Source organism: Sciurus vulgaris, assembly GCF_902686455.1.
Source record: "Sciurus vulgaris genome assembly, chromosome: 5".
Classification (NCBI taxonomy): domain Eukaryota; kingdom Metazoa; phylum Chordata; class Mammalia; order Rodentia; family Sciuridae; genus Sciurus; species Sciurus vulgaris.
Window position 1 is genome coordinate 145,024,842 of NC_136465.1, and position 19,114 is coordinate 145,043,955.

Below are 19,114 nucleotides of genomic sequence, written 5' to 3' on the forward strand. Positions count from 1 at the left end.
AATGTAAGTGTAGATGTTAATATAAATAAGAATATTCATTTAAATATGTATAATATGTTTATTTGCTTATTTTTTATTTTTAATATTTTGTTATAATTAGTTATACATGACAGTAGAATTAATTTTGACATATTATATACAAATAGAGAATAAATTCTCATTCCTTTGGCTGTACATGGTACAATGTCACACTGGTCATGTAGTCATACATGTATACAGGGTAATAATGTCTGTCTCATTACATTATCCTTTCTTCCCCCATAACCCTTACCCTCCCCTCATTCCCTTCTGCCTAATCCAAAGTGCCTCCATTTCTCCCTCCCCCCTCCCATTGTGGATCAGCATCTGCTTATCAGAGAAAACATTTGGCCTTTGGTTTTGGGGTTTGGCTTATTTTGTTTAGCATGATATTCTCCAGTTCATCAATTTACATGCAAATGCCATAATTTCATTCTTCTTTAAGACTGAGTAATATTACATTATGTATATATACCACATTTTATTTATCCATTCATCTATTGAAGGGCATCTAGATTGGTTCCATAATTTAGCTATTGTGAATTGAGCTGCTATAAACATAGGTGTGTTTGTGTAACTGTAGTATGCTGATTTTAAGTCTTTTGGGTACAAACCAAGGAGGGGGATACCTGGGTCAAATGGGGGATCCATTCCAAGTTTTCTGAGGAATCTCTATACTTCTTTCCATAGTGATTGCACCAATTTTCAGTCCCACCAGCAAGACATGAGTGTACCCTTTACCCCACATTGTTGCCAACACTTAGTATTCCTTTTATTCTTGATAATTGCCATTCTGACTGAAGTGAAATGAAATTTTTAAATAATTTTGATTTGCATTTACCCAATTGTTAGAGATGTTGAACTCTTTTTTCATGTATTTGTTGATTGTATTTCTTCTGTGAAATGTCTGTTCAGTTCCTTAACCAATTTATTATTGAGTTATTTGTTTTCTTGGTTTTAAGTTGAGTTCTTTACATATCCTGGAGATTAGTGCTCTATCTACAGTGCAAGTGGTAAAGATTTTCTTACAGTCTGTAGGCTCTGTCTTCACATTATTGATTATTTTATTTGCTGAGAAGTTTTTTAGTTTGAATCCATCCCTTTTATTGATTTTTGTTTTTACTTCTTGCACGTTAGGAGTTTGTTCCTTTGTTGAGGAAGTCAGGTCCTAATTTGACATGATGAAGATTTGGGCCTACTTTTCTTCTATTATGTGCAGGGTCTCTGTTCTAGTGACTTAGCTTCTGAAACACTTTGAGTTGAGTTTTGTGCTAGGTGAAAGATAGAGGTTTAATTTCATTTTGCTACATATAAATTTCCAGTTTTCTCAGCACAATTTATGGAAAGGCTATCTTTTCTCCAGTGTATGTTTTTGGTGCCTTTCTCTAGTTTAGATAACCATATTCATGTAGGTTTGTCTCTGTGTCTTCTATTTTGTACCATGGGTCTGCATGTCTATTTTGATGCCAGTATCATGCCTTTTTCTTACTATCATTCTGTAGTATAGTTTAAGTTCTGGTATTGTGATGTTTTCTGCTTTACTCTTGCTAAGGATTGCTTTGGCTATTCCAGGTCTCTTACGTTCTCCAAATGAACTTTATGATTGCTTTTTCTACTTCTATGAAGATTTTTCTTTGGATTTTTAATAGGAATTTTATTAAATGTGTAATTCTTTTGGTGATATGGCCATTTTGACAATATTTATTGTACTTATCCAAGAGCATGGGAGAGCTTTCCATCTTCTAAGGTCTTCTTCAATTTTCTTTCTTTAGGGTTCTGTAGTTTTCAATGTATAGGTCTTTTGCTATTTTTGTTAAATTGATTCCCAAGTATTTATTTATTTTTTTTGACACTATTGTGAATGGGGTTGTTTTCCTAACTTATCTTTCAGTGGATTCATGAAAGCATTTCCTCTAAAAACTGAAACAAGACAGGGATGCCCTCTTTCACTCTTCTATCCAAACTAGTCCTTGAAACTCTAGCCAGAGCAATTAGATGGATGAACAGATGAAGAAAGTTAAAGGGCTACAAACAGGAACAGAAGAAATCAAAAAATCACTATTTGCTAATGACTTGATTCTACATTTAGAAGATCCAAAAAATTCCACCAGAAAATGTCTAGAACTGATAAACATTTAGCAAAGTGGGAGAATATAAAATCAATACCCATAATTCAAATGCATTTTTAGAAATATGTATAATATTTTAAAAAAATTATCCTATGGATGTTGTTAGTGTTAGGATTAGGACTTAGTTGGAGGGTAGTGTTAGGGTTAGAGTTAGGCTTCTAACATATATATCCATAAATATCAGTTTACATTTAAATATGCATGAATATGCAAATGAGTACACTGCATATGAATACTCTATTTTATAGACATGGTGGCTGTGCATCCTATTATCCCTATATAAACAAATACTTATACATGTTTTTGTACATATTTTCACATATATTCTTATAAACAAATTCATATAAATGGCTCTGTATAATTCAAATCTAAACCTGATCCTAAATCTATCTTTAAATTTAGTCTGCAACATAACAAAATGTCTACACAAAAGTATATATTTCAAAGCATATTCTTACATGCATTGAATATAGGTTGAATATACATTCATTTGCATATTCAAACCTTATAAGTAAACCAAACTGTAACTATACTTGTATTATAAAATTAATCCATATGTGAAAACAAATATGATATTTTGTACATATTTTTACAGACAAATTTATATATGGAAATATATATCTCCTAAACTAACATAACATCAACTCAAGTCCTAAACTTATTCCTAAGCAGGACACAACCCATAACATGGAAACAATTTAATATAAATATATATTTCAATGCATATTCATTCAAGTATTGACATAAAGGTTGATATATTCACCATATATGGTGCAACATGCTTGTATTGCCAGTGGCTCAGGAGGCTGAGGCAGGAGGATCACAAGTTCAAAGCCAGCATCTGCAAAAGCAAGGCACTAAGCAACTCAATGAGACCCTGTCTCTAAATTAAATACGAAATAGGGCTGGGGATGTGACTCATTTTCAAATGACCCTGAGTTCAATCCCCAGTAACTCCCCCCAAAAATTAATGCATTCACATATAATTTTACATACATGTTCATATACATTCATTTGCATATGCATTTTCTTTTTTTTTTATTGTAAACAAATGGGATACATGTTGTTTCTCTGTTTGTACATGGCGTAAAGGCATACCATTTGTGTAATCATAAATTTACATAGAGCAATGTTGTTTGATTCATTCTGTTATTTTTTCCCTTCCCCCCCACCCCACCCACCCTCTTTACCCTCTATACAGTAGTTCCTTCCTCCATACTTGCCCCCCTCCCTAACCCTAACTCTAACCCTTCCCTCCCCCCCATTATGTGTCATCCTCCACTTATCAGCGATATCATTCGTCCTTTGGCTTTTTGAGATCGGCCTATCTCATTTAGCATGATATTCTCCAATTTCATCCATTTGCCTGCAAATGTCATAATTTTATCATTCTTTATGGCTGAGTAATATTCCATTGTATATATATACCACAGTTTCTTTATCCACTCATCAATTGAAGGGCATCAAGGTTGGTTCCACAGTCTGGCTATTGTGAATTGAGCAGCTATGAACATTGATGTGGCTGTATCTCTGTAGTATGCAGATTTTAAGTCCTTTGGGTATAGGCCAAGGAGTGGGATAGCTGGGTCAAATGGTGGTTCCATTCCAAGTTTTCTAAGGAATCTCCACACTGCTTTCCAGAGAGGCTGCACTAATTTGCAGCCCCACTAGCAGTGTATGAGTGTACCTTTCTCACCACATCCTCGCCAACACCTGTTGTTGCTCGTATTCTTGATAATCGCCATTCTAATTGGGGTGAGATGGAATCTTAGGGTGGTTTTGATTTGCATTTCTCTTATTACTAGAGATGTTGAACATTTTTCCATATGTTTGTTGATTGCTTGTAGATCTTCTTCTGTGAAGTGTCTATTCATTTCCTTAGCCCATTTGTTGACTGGATTATTTGAATTCTTGGAGTAGAGTTTTTTGAGTTCTTTATAGATTCTGGAGATTAGTGCTCTATCTGAAGTATGATTGGCAAAGATATTCTCCCACTCTGTAGGCTCTTTCTTCGCATTGCTGATAGTTTCCTTTGCTGAGAGAAAGCTTTTTAGTTTGAATCTATCCCAGTGGTTGATTCTAGCTTTTATTTCTTGTGCTATGGGAGTCCTGTTAAGGAAGTCTGGTCCTAGACCAACAAGGTGAAGATTTGGATCTACTTTTTCTTCTATAATCTGCAGGGTCTCTGGTCTGATTCCGAGGTCCTTAATCCATTTTGAGTTTAGTTTCGTGCATGGTGAGAGATATGGGTTTAGTTTCATTCTGTTGCATATGGATTTCCACTTCTCCCAGCACCATTTGTTGAAGAGGCTATCTTTTCTCCATTGCACATTTTTGGCCCCTTTGTCTAGTATGAGAAAATTGTATTTATTTGGGTTTGTGTCCGTGTCCTCTATTCTGTACCATTGATCTACCTTTCTATTTTGGTACCAATACCATGCCGTTTTTGTTACTATTGCTTTGTAGTAGAGTTGAAGATCTGGTATTGCAATACCCCCTGTTTCACTCTTCTTGCTAAGGATTGCTTTAGCTATTCTGGGTTTCTTATTCTTCCAGATGAATTTCATAATTGCTTGCTCTATTTCTGTAAGGTACACAATTGGGATTTTCATTGGAATTGCATTGAATTTGTATAGCACTTTAGGTAGTATGGCCATTTTGACAATATTAATTCTTCCTATCCAAGAACATGGAAGATCTTTCCATCTTCTAAGGTGTTCTTTAATTTCTTTCTTTAGTGTTGTATAGTTCTCATTGTAGAGGTCTTTCACCTCTTTTGTGAGATTGATTCCCAAGTATTTTATTTTTTTTGATGCTATTGTGAATGGGGTAGTTTTCCTAATTTCTCTTTCTGAAGATTCATCACTTATGTATAAAAATGTGTTGGATTTATGGGCATTGATCTTGTAACCTGCTACTTTACTGAAATCACTTATGAGTTCTAAGAGTTTTCTGGTGGAATTTCCAGGTTCCTCTAAATATATAATCATGTCATCAGCGAACAGGGATAGTTTGAGTTCTTCTTTTCCAATTCGTATCCCTTTAATTTCTTTGGTTTGTCTAATTGCTCTGGCCAGAGTCTCAAGAACGATGTTGAATAGAAGTGGTGAAAGAGGGCATCCCTGCCTTGTTCCAGTTTTTAGGGGGAATGCTTTCAGTTTTTCACCATTTAGAATGATATTAGCCATGGGCTTAGCATAAATGGCCTTTACAATGTTAAGGAATGTTCCCACTATCCCGATTTTTTCTAGTGTTTTGAGCATGAAGGGGTGCTGTATTTTATCAAATGCTTTTTCTGCATCTATTGAAATAATCATGTGATTCTTGACTTTAAGTCTATTAATATGGTGAATTACGTTTATTGATTTCCTGATGTTGAACCAACCTTGCATCCCTGGGATGAAACCCACTTGATCATGGTGCACTATCTTTTTAATATGTTTTTGTATGCGATTTGCTAAAATTTTGTTGAGAATTTTTGCGTCGATGTTCATTAAGGATATTGGTCTGAAATTTTCTTTCCTTGATGAGTCTCTGTCTGGTTTAGGTATCAGTGTGATATTGGCTTCATAGAATGAGTTTGGGAGGGTTCCCTCCTCTTCTATTTTATGGAATACTTTGAGACGTATTGGAATGAGCTCTTCCTTAAAGGTTTTGTAGAACTCGGCTGAGAACCCATCTGGTCCCGGACTTTTCTTTGTTGGCAGGCTTTTGATGACTTCTTCTATTTCAGTACTTGAAATTGGTCTATTTAAATTGTTTATGTCCTCCTCATTCAGTTTAGGCAATTCATATGTCTCTAGAAACCTGTTGATGTCTTCGAAATTTTCTATTTTGTTGGAGTATAGATTTTCAAAATAGCTTCTAATTATGTTTTGTATTTCCATCCTGTCTGTTGTGATATTTCCTTGTTCATTCCAAATTTTAGTGATTTGGGTTTTCTCTCGTCTTCTCTTTGTTAGTGTGGCTAAAGGTTTATCAATTTTGTTTATTTTTTCGAAGAACCAACTATTTATGTTGTCAATTTTTTGTATTGTTTCTTTTGTTTCAATTTCATTGATTTCAGCTCTGAGTTTAACTATTTCCTGTCTTCTACTACTTTTGGTGCTGTTCTGTTCTTCTTTTTCTAGGGCTTTGAGCTGTAGTGTTAGGTTGTTTATTTGTTGAGTTTTACTTCTTTTATTAAATGCGCTCCATGAAATAAACTTCCCTCTAAGTACTGCTTTCATAGTGTCCCAGAGATTTTGATATGATGTTTCTTTGTTCTCATTTACCTCTAAGAATTTTTTAATTTCCTTCCTAATATCTTCTGTTATCCATTCATCATATAATAGCATATTGTTTAATCTCCAGATGTTGGAATAGTTTCTGTGTTTTACTCTTTCATTTATTTCTAACTTCAATCCATTATGATCTGATAGAATACATGCTAGTGTCTCTATCTTCTTGTATTTGCTAACATTAGCTTTGTGGCATAATATATGGTCTATTTTAGAGAAAAAATCCATGTGCTGCTGAGAAGAAAGTGTATTCACTCTTGGTTGGATGGTATATTCTATAAATGTCCGTTAAGTCTAAATTATTGATTGTGTTATTGAAATCTATGGTTTCTTTGTTCAATTTTTGTCTGGAAGATCTGTCCAGTGGTGAGAGCGGCGTGTTAAAATCACCTAGTATTATTGTGTTGTGGTCTATTTGGTTTCTGAAATTGAGAAGGATTTGTTTGACATACATAGATGAGCCACTGTTTGGGGCATAGATGTTTATGATTGTTATATCTTGCTGATTTATGCTTCCCTTAAGCAGTATGAAATGACCTTCTTTATCCCTTCTGACTAACTTTGGCTTGAAGTCCACATTATCGGAAATGAGGATGGATACTCCAGCTTTTTTGCTGAGTCCATGTGCATGGTATGTTTTTCCCCATCCTTTCACCTTTAATCTATGGGTATCTTTTTCTATGAGGTGAGTCTCTTGCAGGCAACATATTGTTGGATCTTTCTTTTTAATCCAGACTGCCAGTCTATGTCTTTTGATTGATGAATTCAGGCCATTAACATTCAGGGTTATTATAGAGAAATGATTTGGTTTCCCGGTCATTTGGTTCATTTTTAAAATTTTGTTTATTTATTTGTTTGACACAACTTGTTTCCTCCTTTATTTGACAATTCCTTTAGGATAATTCCTCCCTTTGCTGATTTGCTTCTTTGTTTTTCATCTCTTCCTCATGGAATATTTTGTTGAGAATGTTCTGTAATGCTGGCTTTCTTTTTGTAAATTCTTTTAGCTTTTGTTTATCATGGAAGGATTTTATTTCATCGTCAAATTTGAAGGTAAGTTTTGCTGGGTATAAGATTCTTGGTTGGCATCCTTTTTCTTTCAGGGCTTGAAAAATGTTGTTCCAGGACCTTCTACCTTTTAGGGTCTTAATTGAAAAATCTGCTGATATGTGTATTGGTTTCCCCCTGAATGTAATTTGGTTCTTTTCTCTCACAGCCTTTAAAATTCTGTCTTTATTTTGTATGTTAGGTATTTTCATTATAATGTGCCTTGGTGTGGGTCTGTTGTAATTTTGTGTATTTGGAGTCCTATAAGCCTCTTGAACTTGATTTTCCATTTCATTCTTCAGATTTGGGAAATTTTCTGATATTATTTCATTGAATAAATTGTTCATTCCTTTGGCTTGTTTCTCTAGACCTTCCTCAATCCCAATAATTCTTAAATTTGGCCTTTTCATGATATCCCATAGTTCTTGTAGATTCTGTTCATGATTTCTTACCATCTTCTCTGTTTGTTCAACTTTGTTTTCAAGGTTAAATATTTTGTCTTCAATGTCTGAGGTTCTGTCTTCCAGGTGTTCTATCCTATTGGATATGCTTTCTATGGAGTTCTTAATTTGGTTTATTGTTTCCTTCATGTCAAGGATTTCTGTTTGGTTTTTTTTCAATATCTCTAACTCTTTATTGAAATGATCTTTTGCTTCCTGTATTTGCTCTTTTAACTGTTGATTGGTGCGATCATTCAATGCTTGCATTTGCTCTTTCATCTCCTCGTTTGCTTCTCTGATCATTTTAATTATGTACATTCTGAACTCCTTTTCTGTCATTTCTTCTGCCATGCTGTCATTGGGTTTTATTGATGTAACATCTAGATTTGTTTGCATCATTTTCTTTCCTTGTTTTCTCATATTGTTCAGGTATCAGTGGACCGCTGAGATATTGCAGATTTCCTCTGTTGATTTACAATGTCCCTGAAGATTTCTATATATATCCCCTCTTAGCCTTCAGTAGGCTGAAGTCTTGGAGGAAGTTGATAATGCGGTGCTCCACAAGGAAGCTGCCTCTCTAGGAGTGGTGGCCTTCAGGTGGGGTATATTCCCTGCTAGTGGGCAGAGGTGCCTCCACTTGTTGACCAATGGTCATCCAAAGGGGACCTAGGCTGTGGGCTGAGGCAAGGCCTGTTTGGGCCTGTGTCTCTGGTTTTACCGTCCTTGTGGGGAAACCTCACCAGGCAGGGAAGACTTACCCAGTGGGGAGGTCTCGCTGGTCAGTTTCTTCCTAGAGGTTCCCCTCAATTTACAGCTACTGCCTGGGCTGGGCTGCCTTCCTCTGCAAAGTTTCCAGGGGCCCGGCCCTACCTCCTGGGCCTGGGAGCCTCAACCTTCGCAGATGAATCTCCTTAGGCTGCCCCTCCTCAGAGAATTTGCCCACAGGCCTGGAACCTTCGCTCCGCCCTAAGCCTGTCTCTGTGCGGCTCTTCCACCCAGAAGCCTCCTAGATCCTGGGACCCTGCTCTGCACCTAATCGCCTGGCTGCGTGGCCCCTCCTCTGAACAGCCACCTGTGGCCCCGAACAATCGCTCTGAGTCCCAGAGACCCGCCACAGGCCTCTTCCTCCAGACAGCCGCCCAGTATTCCGGTGCGGTCACTAGGAGTCCAAGAAACTCACTTCGTGCCTCCTCCTCCCACCAACCACCCGTAGCCCGGGGCAATCAATCACTCCGAGTCGAAGTGACCCTCCCCGTTCCTCCTCCTTCTCCAGATAACCCCCCGGGTGTTCAGGAGCAGTCCCTCTGAGTGGCTCTGAATCCACGTGACCCGCTGCACGGGTCCTCTGGGCACCGCCCGGAGCTCAGGTGCGGCCACTCAAGACCAAGCGTCCCACCACGCTTCTCCTCCAGGCAGCCCCTCTGTGTTCAGGAGCTGTCACTTTAAGACCAAACAACTCACCACTCGCCTTCTCCTCTGAGCAGCCGCCTGGAGCGCTATTGCAGTCACTGCGAGTCCAAACTACCCGCCGCGCTACTCCTCCTCCTCCTCCTACTCCTCCGGGCAGGCCCTGGGGTTCAGAAGTGGTCAGAGTCCAAACAGCTCGCCACGCAGCCCCTTCTCTGGCAACCGTCTGTAGCTCTGGTGTAGTCACCCGAATCCAAGCGGCCGCGCTCCTCTTCCTCCTCCTCGTCCTCAGGGCAGGCCCCGGTGTTCAGAAGCGTCGTTCTGATTCCAAACAGCTCGCCGGGCAGCTTCTCCTCTGGCAACCGCCTGTAGCTCTGGTGCAGTCTCTCCGAATCCAAGTGGCCACGCTCCTCTCCTCCTCCTCAGGGCAGGCCCCGGTGTCCTGAGTCCACACAGCTCTCTTCGCCACTCTTCCCCTGGGCAGCCGCCAGAGCCCCAGTGATTGCTCCGAGTCCCAGCGCTGTGCCCAGCGGCCTCCTTTATGGCGCTCCCAGCTGTCCGAGTTCACTGCTCCAGCGGGGGGAGGGGCGTCTCGCCGGCAGTTCTACTTCACAAAGTTTCCTGCGTTCCGGGACCCCCGTCCCATCCGGGATGCCCCCCCAGGGGGTGAGAGTCACCCGGCTGCTTTGAGTTGGTCCCAAGCATCTCAATATCTCCTCTTTTGAATCCTGAGTCCTGGAGCAACATGAAATGCAGCCACCGTCTAGGCCGCCATCTTGAAACCCCCCTGCATTTTCTTTATTTTATCCAAATGGTAGCTATGGAAATTACCCTAAAGTTTTCTATATATTGAACCACATGTTATAAATATTTTTGTGTATATTTTTATATGTATATTCCTAAATATATAGTCACATTTTGGATATTTATGTTCTAACCCTAACCTTAACACTGCCCTCAAACTACATCCTAATCCTAACCCTAGCAATAGTCATGAGATTTTTGTGAATAATCATATACATTTGTATGCATATTTATAGTTATATTAATATTTACAGTTAGATTTTCACATATAAAATGTTCATATATACTTATTCAAATATTGTGATGGGCTAACAGATCTGACTCCATAAGAATATTATAGGCCAGACTATAAGGGAATTAACTAAACAGACTCTATTTTGCTCTGAGACTCCATGTTATGTAGGAAATAAATTTCTCCCATGGGAACACCAGGGAACACCCCACCTCTGTACCCATCATCAGTTACTTAGTGTGACATGTTTAACAATGACAATTCCTATGTAACGAAAAATTGCTCTTTTTTGATTCCTAACCAATGTACCATGTGAACAGTGATTGTGTGGATGTTAGTAACCATTCTTTAATTTGTACCTAGGTAAGGGTCATTTTGACCCACTTCCCCCTCTGTTGATGATCTCATGATGTTAGTTTGTAATTTCAAATCATAGCAACAGACACTTATGATTGATGTGATTTTTGGTATAAGAACCCCTACAACACTATGGTCAGGGCGATTCTCCCAATAGCCATTTTTGGGGGCATTGTGTGAGATAGTTGGCCAGCCGGCTTTATAAAGACTCTCAAATTTGGACTTCTTAGTGGTGATCAGTCTATTCTTAAGTTGTGCCCCATAACAATTCATACCCTATGAGTAGTCCATCTGTAACTATGCATATATTCCTAAATTAATCCATATAGATAAACAAATACTTAAGCATGTTTTTGTATGTATTTTCACATACAAATTCATATCTTTGGATATATATGTTCTAACCCTAACCCTTACATTAATGCAAGTCATAAACTTAGTTCCTACCATGGAATGTGTTTTGGGCAGCTTTTTTAACAGTTACTGAAAGACCCAATCCGCAAAAGTATAGGTGAAAAAAAGTTTATTTGAGAACTCACAGTTTCAGAAGTCTCAGTTCATAGACAGCAGGTTCCATTCTTTCTGGCTCAAGGTGAGGTAGGACATCATGGCGGAAGTTTGTTGCAGAGGGAACCATATCATATGATGATCAGAAAGCAAAGAGCTTCCACTCACCAGATACAAAATATATACCCCAAAGTCATATCTCTAATACCCACCCCCTACAGTCACACCCCATCTGCCTTCAGTTTTCACTCAATTAATCCAACAGGTGGTTAATTCACTGATTGGGTTAAGGCTATTGTAACCCAATAATTTCTTCTCTGAACCATGTTTAATTATCTCACATGTTAACTTTTGTTGGACATCTCATATCCAAACTGTAACACAAGACTTTTTACACAAAAATATATATTTCAATGCATATTCCTACATGTATTGACATAAATATTTATACATTCACATAAAAATTTACCTATATATTCATAAGCATTCATTTACTTTATGCATTTTGTATATTTTATCCAAAAGGTAGCTATGCAAATTACCCTAAATTTCCGTATAGAGAACCACATGTAATGTTTTCATGTACATTTTCAGATACTCATGTTGTAATCCTAACCCTAGCACAAACCCTACACACAAACTAGACCTGTATCTTATCTTAACTCTCACAGTAGCCATTAGACAATTTCTGTAGAAAATTATATATTTATATGGATATTCATACTATAGTCAATTCTACATTTTTAAATATAAAAGGTTGTATATTAGCATATACTCATTTGCATATTCATACCTTATGAGTAGACCCAACTATATCTATACATGTATCACAAAATCAGTCTGTATATAAAACCTAATACCTACACATGTTATTATATATATTTTCAAACAAAATTTTATATATTTGGATATGTATGTTCTAACCCTACCCTAACCCAAATGCTAGTACTAAACTTAACCCTAAGCCTGACATATCCTTACAAAGAAAGCCATTTTATAAAATACATATATTTTATTGCATATTTCTACCTATATTGACATGAACATTTATATATTCACCTATAATTTTATATATATGTTCATATACATTCATTTGCATAAGCATGCCCTATATTTTAAGCAAACGGTAGCTATGCAAATTATCATAAACTTTTACACATGGAGAACCAAAAATGTTTTAAATATTTTCCAGTATATTTTTACACATGTATTCCCATATATACTAATATTTATGTATATAAATCTTCTAAAACTAACCCTAACACTAACCATACCCCCAAACAAGGTTTGGATCCTACAATTAAGTGTAGTTGTAAGACAATTAAAAAAAAATCATATATATTTATATAAATATTCATACTTACATTGAGATCAAAATTTATATTTTCACATGTAAAATGACCTATATATTAATATACACTCAACTGCTGATTCATACCCTATGAATAGACCAAATCAAAACTGTACATATATCATGAAATTAAGCAAAACCAAATACTTATAGAAGTTTTTATATGTATTGTAACATGTTTTCATACACAAATTTATGTTTGTATATATGTTCTAAAACTATACCTAACCCTAAAACAAGACTTAAACTTAGTCCTAAGTCTGACACAACTCCTACCATCCATATATGAAAACAAATACTTATACATATTTTTGTATATATTTTCACATATACTTTCTCCCAAATATTTATATATGTTGATATGAATGTTCTAATTCTAACTCGAACCCTAATGTTAGCTCTAAACTTGCTCCTAAACCTGACCCAATCCCTGCTGTGGAAGTTCAACACAAAATTTTATCAAATTCCATGCATTTTAATACATATATCAACATAAATATCTATATATTCACATATAAATTTACATACATGTTCATATACATTCATTTGCATATGCATGCCCTATATTTCACCCAAACATTAGTTGTGCATCTTACCCTAAATTTGTGCATATACACAAACACATGTTATAAGTGTTTTTGAGTGTATTTTCAAAAATATGCTCATATTAATGGATATATACATTTTAAACCTAATTGTAAACCTAGTCCTACCCTCAAACTGGATCCTAATCCTACCACCAACAGTAGCCATTAAATAATTTTTATAGAAAATCATATATATTTATATAAATTTTCACACTTATTTTGACATCTACATTGATATTTTCATATTTAAAATTACATAGATGTTTCTATACACTTAATTGCATATTCATACCCTCTGAGTAGACATAAACCATATATTTACACACATATTACAAAATCAATCCATATATAAAAACAAACACATACAGATGTTTTTGTATATATTTTCACATATATTTTAATACACAATTTCATATCTGTTGATATATATGTTCTAGTTCTAACCATAACCCTAATGCTAGCCCTAAACTTCATCCTATCCATGACACCACCCATATCATGGAAGACTTTTTGTACAAAAAAGTGTATATTCCATTGGATATTTATACATGTATTGACATAAATATCTAAATATTCACATATAAATTTACATATATGTTCATATAAATTGATTTCCATATGCTTGCCCTATTTTTTATCTAAATGTTAACTATGTATCTTAACCTTAATATGTGTACATACAGAACTACACATTTTAAAAATTTTCATATACAGTAACACATTTAAAAATTTTTCATATATTTTCATAATCATGGATACATATGTTTGAACTCTAATACAAACACTAAACCTACCCTCCAACTAGGTGCAAATGCTATCACTGAGAGTAGCCATAAGATAATTTTTGTAGAAAATCATATATATTAATATAAATTTTCATACTTACATTGACATGTGCATTTACATTTTCACATATAAAATGAAGTATATATTCAAGTAACTCATTTGCATATTCATACATTATGAGTAGACTAAACTGAATCTATACACATATGCAAAATTAATTCATATATAAAAATCAATACTTATGTATGTTTTTGTATGTATTTTCAGATATATATTCATACACAAATTCAAATATTGGTATATTTATGTTCAAACCCTGACCCTAGCCGTAATGCCAGTCATATATTTAGTCCTAGGCCTGACACAACCCCTACCATGAAAGACATTTTTTAAAAATACATATTTTTCAATCCATATTTATACATGTATTGATGTAAATAATTATATATTCAGATAATTTTTATGTGTTCATACACATTCATTTGTGTATACATGCCCTATATTTTATCCACATGTTAAGTTGTGCTTCTTATCCTAAATTTTTCCATATACAAAACCAAACATGTTATAAAATGTTTTTGTGTGTATTTCCAGACATATATTCAGATTTATAGATATATATGTTCTAACCCTAACCTAAAACTAATCCTAGCCTCAAACTAGGTCCTAATCCTAACACTAACAATAGTCATAAATTGATTTATAACACCAAATCATATATATTTATATGAATATTCATGCTTATATTGACCTCTGCATTTATACTTTTACTTATAATACGACATATATGTTCATATACACTCATTCACATTTTTATACTCTGTGAGTAGACCAAATCATTTTTAGATACATATTGTGAAATGAATCCATACATAAAAACAAATGCTTATACATGTTAATATATTTTTACATGTTTTCATACAAAAATTAGGAAGTGTGGATATGTGTGTTCTAACCCTAACCCTAAACCTAAACCTCAACTAGCCCTAACCTTGACTTTAAACCTGACACTACCCATACAATTAGTCTTTTTATACAAAAACATATATTTAAATTCATAAAATATATGTATTGACATTCGTATATTCACATAAAAATTTACATATACGTTTATATACATTCATTTGTTTCCTAGTTTAAATATGTGTGTCCCCACCACAACTTCCAGCCCTCCAGAAAAAGCATGGTTTCTGCTCCCTGGGAGGAAGGATGGAAGCCTAGAGAACATGGCTGTTACCTGCTCAGGCAGAACCCCTCAGGGCCAAGCCTCTTGATGAGAGGAGAAATAGCACAGAAATTGAAAGCGTAATTGCAAGCTTTGGGAACTTAGATTGGACTGTAATAGAAACTTGCTTTTATTTGGAACAAGATGTTGATTTGTGGTTTTTGAAAGATTTGAGCATGAGTCTTAAAAATGATGTTAAAAGCTTTAGATCTAAGAGTCAGAAATGTTCATCCTCCAGGACCTCTGTATCTTCTGGGGAATTGTTGGTTGATAGAAAAGGAAACGATTCAGAAACTAGGCCCAAGTATGTTTCTTTGAATAGAAGGACACCTAATAGTCGGGGCAAAGTTTCTATTCAGAGGACTGGAAGACATTCAGATGAAGAGGAAGACAAGTTAACATGGAACTTCTGTAATTTACATTTGAAAGGTTCTGTTTCAGTGCCTTGCCTTACCCAAAGGGAAATCATGAGACCAAGAATTTCAACTGCTATTAATACAGCAGAGAAAGAATTAACAAAATTAGGGTTATACCCCATTTTTGAGCAAGGTAATTCACTAACTTCTAAAGGGACAAAAAGAACTCATGTGCCTATTCCTTTTACAACATTAAGGGAATTAACATCTGCATGCTCTATGTATGGAGGGAACATGCCATTCATACCAAGTCTTTTACAATCCATATATAATGAGGCTTTACCACCTAAGGATTGGCTTATACTAGCTAGCTCCTGCTTTTCCAAAGGTGAGTATTTAACATGGAAATGCAATTGGATAGAGTATTGTTCAGATCAGGCAGAAATTAATAAATAGAATGAAATTCAAATTATCTTTGAAATGCTCTGTCGAGAGCGGTAGAGAGGCAAGTGACTAGAATTTGGTTCCAAACAAATTGGCTTTATTTGATACACTCGGGATAACACAAACCTTAATCTTTCTAATATCACACATCAATCAGATCGAATGGCAAATAAACACAACTTAATCAAATAGTCCAAAGTCCTCTCTGCCTGTTGTTCCGAGGACCCCTAATGCGACGTTATCTTAGTCGGAAAGCAGACGACGGGCTGATCTCGGAACTCTCTCAGGCCGATGGTCTGGGAATCGAGGCTGGGCAGGTCTCCGCTGATTGTGAAGCCATCAGAGTAGTGGAGTCTCGCAGTCTGGGTGGATGGGTGATCTTTGGGGCTTGCAAACCTGGCTGACGTGGATTTGTCAGGAGATCTGGGCTGAGCTGAGGAGCTGTCTGAGAGGGGAGTTTATATACCCTTTTTCTTGGTTTGTTTCCAATTTTCGTCCAGATGGTGTTTTTATCTCCTTGGTGCAGTGCTCTTGTGACACTTATGTCTTTTTGGCTTGCCGTCCACTAAGGGCTTATCATTTATTCATTAGACATCCAAGTCTGCTCCTTTCATGCTCACTGACTCAGGAAAATTTGCTGATTTGGGACAACAATTGACTTATGATTTACATACTTATGCTCAATTAAGTGCACATGTACAAAGAGCATAGAGAAAATTACCTGCTCAGGGAGAGAAAACTCAACCCCAAATTTGGCAGGGGCCAGAGGAAAATTTTTCAGACTTTGTAACAACTAACCTGAAGAGTGTTACCTCAAGGATTTGGAGATAACCCTCACATGTTCAGACAAACCCTAGCTAATGACTTAACAAAATTCAGAGTTAGAACATTTGAAATTTTTCTTTAATATGTACATGACATCCTTTATGTGCCTCCACACAGGAGGAATATCAAAACGACATTACGGAGTTCCTAAACTTCTTAGCTGGTAGTGATACTACTGTTTACCAGTGACGAGTTCTGCTCCTTCTAATGTTGAAGATTGAACACTAGAGAAGCATGCCAAGGCAAGCATGTTAAGCAGGCTTTATTTAAAGGTAATAATACAGACTTCTCCCTGCAGGGAGAAGGGGGCCATGGCTGATGTTCTAAAGTCCCCAGAAGTGAGTGCACCCTACATCTTTTATAGGTTAAAGTCTCTTTTGTTCTCCAGTTATCTCCCCCCTTATCTCTCCTTCCTGCCTGGTTTTGCATTAAGTGAGAAGCCAGGAGCAGGGGGAGAGACAAGGTGATGCAGGCAGGTAAGGGCCCAAGGGGCATTAATTAGCAGTCCCTTGCTTGCAGTCCTTGATAAAGGCAGGTAAATTTGGTAATCAATGAGCTCCAGAGATCTTTGACATTCCATTCTTCCAGGGGCAGTCTCCAACTTCCAGACGCAGATGACTTCATGGCTTCATGGCTTTATTTCCTCAATTTGACCCGATCCCCTATTTCTACACTAACTACCTGTCCTTAATTCTGGCTTCAGTAGGGATTATAAGATCTCAAAAAAGAAAGGTCAATTATACCATCAACAAGTTCAATATTTAGGATTGCAACTGTCTTGAGGAAAGGCATTTAGAATATCAAAAAGGGGCCTTACTTCAAGCCCCTATTCTCAGCTTATCTAAGGGACAAAATTTAACTTATTTGTCACTAAGAGAAAAAATAACCCTAAAACACCCAAAACTGCTAGATAGACAGCCATGGATGACTCAGGTCAATAGCCAATAGTATATTTCAGTAAGGAAATTAGCATAGTAGTTTCATTCTCAAAAGTAATGGAAAATAAGGTCTCATGATTTTCTTTGACATCCAAACCTGACCTAAAAATATAAAATGGTTAAAATATCCTGGGCATCAAGTTTTTGCTGAAACCACTAATCTTTCTTTTAGTCTCTTACATTGAATGTAAATGGAGATGCCTGAAGGCTCACTAGGAAAGCACTCAGACCCAAGGGGGAAACAAAAAAAGGAAAAGAAGATTTTTTTTTCCTTAGGTTGGTGAAAGATGTTTTAATTGTGTGTTTTGCTGGATTAAAGTTTTACTTTTTAGGGATGATTTTAAAGATGAATAACAATTATCAGGACAAAAGCTGGCAACCTGAATTATTCTGAAGTTTTTCTTTTTATAGCTTAAATTTTTAGACAAATTATATCAATATTTAATATATGTTTGTTCATTGCCATGCAGCTTCACTTACAGTAAATTATAAAAATTTACTCTTTTTGAATGATCCGTAAATGTGTGCACACAATGACTGTAAGAAACCCATGAAAACCATGCCGGACATGGGAATTGACATAAGAGGGTTTATTAAGCAAAGAGAGTGTCTCCCTGAAGGGTAAGAGAGAAAATGAGAGGAAAAGAGAAAGGGCGAGCACAAAAGAGAGTGTGAAAAGGGAGGAGGAGAGAGAAGGAAAGTGAGTAGGAGAGAGAAAGCATGAGAGAGGATGGTGGGGAAGCTATCCTGAAGTTGAATTTGAATACCGCCAGGCTAACAGGGAACCAATAATGGAGAAGGATACTTGCAAGCTGACTGATGAATCAATAGCTAGCTAGGATGTTCACAGACTGACAAGTAGTTGGGAGGCGGGGAAATGGCTGCAGCAGAAAGGGCAGGGGGAGCGGCAAGAAGTTGGGAGGTGGGGAATGAGAACAGCATAAGGGGTGGGGGAGCAGCTTTATATTACAATGACTATTTACATGATTTCAAAACTAGCTTATGTAAGCTTGGGGGCATGGTTAGCGGCCAAATAAAATCAGACAGAAAGAGGCCGAAGCAAGCTTTATTAGAATTTGGCTCTCAGATGAAATTCCCAGCGCCCCCTCCTCCAGGGTACAGGTCAGGTAGGGAGCCGAGAAAATTGCCTATGGCCCTGGCTACCCAGTCTTTATAGGCCGGGATGGGTGGGGATACTGCTGAGTGACAGGCTGAAGTTAAGGGTCAGTGAAGTTTTTCTGTCCGCTTTCATTGGTCACTGTTTGGCACTGCCCTTTGTCTCAGCTGCTCTGCTCTGCCTCCTACAGTCACCCAAATTCCGACCTAACAACTTACAGTTCACATTTTAAAATAAAAATAAAAATAGATCCATATAATGTTA